Consider the following 6,998-nt stretch of genomic DNA (forward strand, 5'->3'; position numbering starts at 1 on the left):
GTCCAATGTTGACCATGCAGAATAACATCTAAGGAAAGTAATTCCTTTTTTTTTTTTTTTAAGATTTTATTTATTGGGGCGCCTGGGTGGCTCAGATGGTTAAGCATCTGCCTTCGGCTCAGGTCATGATTCCGGGGTCCTGGGATCGAGCCCCACATCGGGCTCCTGGCTCAGCGGGGAGCCTGCTTCTCCTTCTCCCTCTGCCTCTCTCCCTGCTCATGCTCTCTCTCCTGTATCTCTGTGTCTCAAATGAATGAATAAAAAATCTTTAAAAAAAAAAAAAAGATTTTATTTATTTATTTGACAGAGAGAGAGAGCACAAGCAGGGGGAGCGGCAGGCAGAGGGAGAGGAAGAAGAAGGCTCCCTGCTGAGGAAGGAGCCCGATGTGGGGCTCGATCCCAGGACCCTGGGATCATGACCTGAGCCGAAAGTAGACGCTCTACTGACTGAGCCACCCAGGTATCCCGAAAGTAATTCCTTTTTAACACTTCACTGTAAATCTATGAGTGTGTAAATTCTACTTAAGACTTTAAAAGTACCACCATCCACTGGGGTCCACTCCTTTGTGTGTATACCCTTTAGGGCGGCAAAGATGATGTATAATATAAACTAGAGGGGCATGACTCACTTTCCCCCTTAATTTTCTTCAACACCTTCATATGATACATCAAAATAAATGCAAAAGGAGGACAATGCCCGTGAAAATTATTTTCTTTTTTTTTTAAGATTTTATTTTTAAGTAATCTCTACACCCAATGTGGGGCTCGAACTCACGACCCCAAGATCAAGAGTCGCATACTCCACCAACTGAGCAGCCAGGTACCCCAGAAATTATTTTCTTTTTTTTTTTTATTTTTTTTCTATATATATATATTTTTTTTAAGATTTTATTTATTTGTGAGAGAGAGAATGAGAGACAGAGAGCATGAGAAGGAGGAGGGTCAGAGGGAGAAGCAGACTCCCTGCTGAGCAGGGAGCCCGATGTGGGACTCGATCCCGGGACTCCAGGATCATGACCTGAGCCGAAGGCAGTCGTTTAACCAACTGAGCCACCCAGGCGCCTCAGAAATTATTTTCTTTACTCACTGTTTGACTTTCTACCATATACCACTTTGCAACATAGGCATTACACTAAGTTATTATTCCAAATCTTGATTCTTTGCATTTAACTTTTTTTTTTTTTAAGATTTTATTCATTTATTTGACAGAGAGAGAGATAGCGAGAGCAGGAACACAAGCAGGGGGAGCGAGGGAGAGGGAGAAGCGGGCTCCCCGCTCAGCAGGGAGCCCAATGTGGGGCTCAATCCCAGGACTCCGGGATCATGACCTGAGCCGAAGGCAGACGCCTAATGACTGAGCCACCCAGGTGCCCCTTTGCATTTAACTTTTAAGGAAAGAATTTGGTATGACAATGAGTTAAGGTAACAACAACTTATAAATAGTTACGTGGATGGTGGCTAAGACTTGAGTGTAGAGTTCAGAGTCTTGTTTGATCACTGGATTGCACTTGCCAGTGTGGTTAAAAAATACACACACAGCTCATGTGAAATGCCAATCAAAACCTCAATGAAATTCATCTTATACCTTCCAGATTGACAACAAATTTTAAGTCAGACATCAAATATTGGATTGGATTTGGAACAACAGGAACATTTATTCACTGCTGGTAGAAGTGTGTGGATCACTACAATCACTTTGGAAAACCATCTGGCAGTATCTCTTAAGGCTGAACATCCATATACAAAGGAACTGTGGTTCCTTTCCCAGGTATATCCCGTGAAGGAATGTTTGCACAGGTGTCCCAGGAACCCCGTGATGTTCATAGCAGCACTATTTATGTAGCAAAAATACGGAACGAACCCCAATGTCCACTAATATATATAGAGATGAGTCATAGGATAGCCATCCAGTGTTGTATAGAAAAGTGAAGAGAAAGCTGATGGCTCAAATAATACAATTGAGTTTGCTCTTGTATTCATTCAGTGATAATATGAAGGGCTTAGTGAAGTTTGGGTCAAATTGGAAACATTGGTGTGAACACATCAACCGGATAAATCTCAGAAACATAATCTTGAGTGAAAGCAGCAAACCACAGAGAAATACTTAGAGTGTGATCCCATTTATACAAAGTCCAAGGCAGGGAAGACCAAACAATATCTTGGGTAAGGATACGAGCAAGTGAATAATGATTGCAAAATTCAGGGTGAGAGTGAGCTCCAGACGGGGAGGGAAGAGGGGAGCATCAGAGGCTCCAATACTGATGACCATCCCCTTTGTCTTACACCGGCTGAGATGATCCTGTATGCACGCACCTCCGTTTTATCACTACTCTTTCTATCTCGCATCTCTTTTATAAATACTATCTTGTATCTGTTCCATATTTAATAAAAATGGTTTGTAAAACCTTCTGTAAGCATTACTGCCACCTGTTAGCACATTTTGCATTAACATCCTTCTGGTCGCGTCATCTTAATCGCAAGGCTTTTCCTACAGACTCAGCTTGTTTGGAATAGACTGTAATCACCCCGTTTTGGATTCAGTGTGTCACTGTTCCGTGTAGTGGTCTTTTGTCATATTACCTGCCTAGAACCTATGGTAGGCAGCCTGTCCAATGGTCCCCCAATGATGTCCACCTCCTGGTCTTCACACCCTCTCCCCTAGAATGTGGGCTGGACCTGGCAAGTCCCTTCTAAAAAATAGAACAGAACCGGGCGCCTGGGTGGCTCAGTTGGTTAAGCGACTGCCTTCGGCTCAGGTCATGATCCTGGAGTCCCGCATCGGGCTCCCTGCTCGGCAGGGAGTCTGCTTCTCCCTCTGACCCTCCTCCCTCTCATGCTCTCTGTATCTCATTCTCTCTGTCTCAAATAAATAAAATCTTTAAAAAAAAAAAAAAATAGAACAGAACCTCAGAGATTAGGTTACAAAAAGGCTGTGGCTTCTGTCTTGGGCGCCCCCCTCACTCTTTCACTCCCTCGCTCTGAGGAAAACCAGCTGCCATGTTGTGCGCTGCTTTATGGAAAGACACACGTCAAGGGGCTAATGTCTCCGGCTAACAGCCAGCCAGGACCTGAGGCCTGCCAGCAGCCATGTGAGGGAGCTCGGAAGCAGATCTGCTGCCATTAAGCCTCAACACTGTACCTCGAACAACATCTTAATTGTGGCCTTGTGACAGATAGGGGTTGAATCAGAGATATCAGCTAAGCCACACCTGGATTCCTGACCTACAGAAACTCTTTGATAGTAAATGTTTGTTGTTTTAAGCCACCAGGTTTTGAGGTAATTTGTCGGCAACAGTGGATAACAAATAAAGGATCTCTTTCTTCTTCTGGGATAAGTTCCCTGGTTTGAGGAAACAATGTCATTTCTACCACTCTTGCAGTAAATGAGTGCTGCCATTTTCTTATATGATTCTCTCATCCAAGTCTCAGTGATTGGTCAGTGAGTGGGCACCTGACCCAAACTGGATCAACCATATCACTTGTTACAGACATTGTAGGTCACCTACCCAACATCTGTTCCCTCTTTTCTCCTTCCTAATAGAACCATAGCTCATGGGGACAGTAAGCCAGAGAGAATAAAGCTAACATACAGAGCAAAGTAGCAAAGAAAAACCGAGAAGCATTGTGTTGAGCACTTGAAACCTCTGTAAGGGAATCAACCAGGCTGGCCTTCTTACTTCATCTTAACTCTTTCTAAAAACCAGATGTCCCAGAACGAACTTGCTTTTTTCATCCCAAGATCCAGCATGGTGCACATTTCAGGAAACACTTGGTTCTCTTGGTAAAATGTAATTTCCTCAATTTAAAGACCTGAACCCTGGGGCTATGTATTTATGTCATTTTTCTGAATTTATATAATTTCATATAGCCTGTAGCAGAGTCTTTATCTTTCGAGGTCATGAGTTTATGCTGATATTTTTTCATTTCACCCCATCTTCCTTAAGCTCTTTCCTACCTTGTTCTAATACAGGAGCATCTTCATTTCTATTTAACTTTATTTTTTGAGCTACTGGTCTTTATTTTTAAGTTTTTGTTGGTTTGTTTTTAGATTTTATTTATTTATTTGACAGAGAGAGAGAGTGATAGCAAGAGCAGGAACACAAGCAGGGGGAGTGGGAGAGAGAGAAGCAGGCTTCCCGCGGGGCAGGGAGCCTGATGCGGGGCTTGATCCCAGGACCCTGGGATCATGACCTGAGCTGAAGGCAGACGCTTAACGACTGAGCCACCCAGGCGCTCCTGAGCTACTGGTCTTTATACCACTTCTATACAGCAATGCTCAAATCGGATTCCACATATCATGTTCTATATTTTCACATCCAACCATGTGTTCAGTTACAGGTGCCCAGATGTAAGAATATCAACATTCAAGTGTTATTCCATTATTATTATTATTTTGAGCTATCGAAGCTGTACTGCTAAGACTTTGGCACTGATCTTCCCTGCTTTTCTCAGTATACCAGCGATAGCCCATATCACACAGATCCCTGCTTGCTGGGAACTGTGTCAGAAAGGAAGCTAAGTCTTTGGTAAAGTTTTTCTCTCATAGTTTTCTCTTGTATCCAAGCACATCATAGAGAAATATCCATGGTGCATTTACATTAGGACTCTCCCACTAAAATTTCAGCACATTTAAACAGAATCATCTTGCACACACAGTACATTGAGTAACATCATTATACAAAACAGCATGGAATCATTTTATGAAATTTGCACAAATGATCATATAATATTCTTGGAAGAGTATTATCATACTTGCTGTTTCATGTTATATGCCCTCATCTTGCAAAAGAGATTGCCTATAACTGGCCCTTTGGTTTCTATTCTATTACTGGTGGTCGGATCACATCCAGACACTCTTCTTGTGCCCTTCCCTTACATATGCGTGCTATTAGTGACCCCCAAGGCTCTTGGCAGTCTTGTTAACTAATCACCCACCCATCCACATGCAAACTTTAAACTTGGTTAAATTCCACCAGTGTATGTGTGACTCAAAGAGTACAGGTGTAAATACTCAAAAAGCTGGTTTTTACATTGGAAATTTTGAAAAATCTCAGTAACCCTGACTACAGAATCCTGTCTTTCCCTTGTTTAATCTTTACACACGTGAATTCTGCTCTTGGTGTTTTGTATATACTTTTTGCTGCTTGTTTATTTTTCAGCATATATCAGATATATGTAGGAAATATATTTTTAGGAAAATATAAATAAACTCAGTCTACCTTACTGTTCTCTTCCCCTTTGGCCATTCTTTTAACTGCATTTTATTCCAAAATATGTAGATTTTTTAAAGATTTTATTATTAAGTAATCTCGACACCCAACATGGGGCTCAAACCCACAACCCCCAGATCAAGAGTCCCATGCTCCATTGACTGAGCTAGCCAGGCATCCCAAAATATGAAGATTTTTATTATTCCCCTATTGGTGGACAAGATTGCCTCCAAATCATCACTATTACCAACGATAAGCATTCGTGTATATGTTTTGTGTGTGTGTACAAATATGAGTATTTCTCCAGCATCCATCCCATAAGTGGACTTGCTGGGCCATAGGACATGCAGCTGTAATTCGGGGCGCCTGGGTGGCTCACTCAGTTAAGTGACTGACTCTTGGTTTCAGCTCAGGTCCTGATCGCAGGGTCATGAGATTGAGCCCCACATCGGGCTCTGTGCTTAGCACAGAGTCTCCTTGGGATTCTCTCTCCATCTCCCTCTGCCCCGACCCCTTGCTCTCTCTCAAATCAATAAATACATCTTTAAAAAAAAAAAAAGAAAAGAAAGAAAGCTCTAATTCATGGCTGAATTGCTCTTCAAAGGGTTTTATCAATTTGCATTCCTTCTAACATTCTATCAAAGTACCTGTTTCCCTACATCTTCATCAACAGTGAATCATATCAGTTTTTAAGATTCTTGCCAGCCATGGGGCACCTGAGTGGTTCAGTTGGTTGAGTGCCTGACTCTTGATTTCAGCTCAGGTCATGATCTCAGGGTTGTGAGATCAAGCCTCACGTCAGGCTCTGTGTTCATCGGGGAGTCTGCTTGAAATTCTCTCTCTCTTGGGGTGCCTGGGTGGCTCAATCATTAAGCATCTGCCTTCAGCTCTGGTCATGATCCCAGGGTCCTGGGATCGAGCCCTGCATAGGGCTCCCTGCTCAGCGGGAAGCCTGCTTCTCCCTCTCCCACTCCCCCTGCTTTTGTTTCCTCTCTCACTGTGTCTCTCTCTGTCAAATAAATAAATAAAATCTTAAAAAAAAAAAAGATGTTTCTTCCCCTTCAGGTTGGCAAAAATCTTTTTATTTATTTATTTCTTTTAGAGGTGGGGAGGGGCAGAGGGGGAGAGAGAGAGAATTTTTTATTTTTATTTTTAAAAAAGATTTTATTTATTTGAGAGAGAGAGCGAGCAAGAGAGCACAAGCAGGGGGAGCAGCAGAGGGAGAGGGAGAAGCAGACTCCCTGCTGAGCAGGGAGCCCGAGGCCGGGCTCAGTCCCAGGACCCTGGGATCATGACCTGAGCCAAAGTCAGCCGCTTAACCAACTGAGCCACCCAGGCGCCCCAGAAGAAACATCTCTAAAAATCAAGTCCTTGATCATTACTGAGATTGAACATCTTTCCAGATGTTTATTTGCCATTATTATTCCCTCTTCTGTGACTTGCTTACTGGTAGCCTTTGTCCGCTTCTCAATTGGATTCTTAGTGTTCTCACGAATCAGTTTGTGGGTGCTCTTTATAGAAATTCCAGACATTACATCTTTGGCTCTTTTGCTTATCTTTCACTTTATTTAAAGCAACATTTGCTGTTCAGAGTGGTGGAGGAGGGCCGCCTTACCATGGAGCTTCCTGTGTGGAAGGAGGCCTGCCCTGTCTTCTCTGGGCGAAGGAGTGACTCCCGCGGTTGGTAACTTGGGCAGAAAGGAGGAGCCAAAATGCTCAGCTCAGTCCCATCCTCCCTGATCTCTGTGGGAGAGCATTCCTCCTACTCTGCCGGGGGCCTCAAGTGTT

At 43.1% G+C, this 6,998-nt stretch overlaps 1 long non-coding RNA gene across 1 annotated transcript; it reads left to right on the top strand.

The window, feature by feature from the left end:
• The first annotated feature begins 312 nt into the window (after positions 1–312).
• LOC145721091 (uncharacterized) lies at positions 313–1,765 on the top strand. Its single transcript, XR_014144561.1, has 2 exons — positions 313–460; positions 1,593–1,765. It is a non-coding gene; the product is annotated as an uncharacterized LOC145721091 (long non-coding RNA).
• The last annotated feature ends 5,233 nt before the right edge of the window (positions 1,766–6,998 follow it).

This window comes from Leptonychotes weddellii, chromosome 4 (genome assembly GCF_054177405.1).
Source record: "Leptonychotes weddellii isolate Sample4059 chromosome 4, ASM5417740v2, whole genome shotgun sequence".
NCBI lineage: Eukaryota > Metazoa > Chordata > Mammalia > Carnivora > Phocidae > Leptonychotes > Leptonychotes weddellii.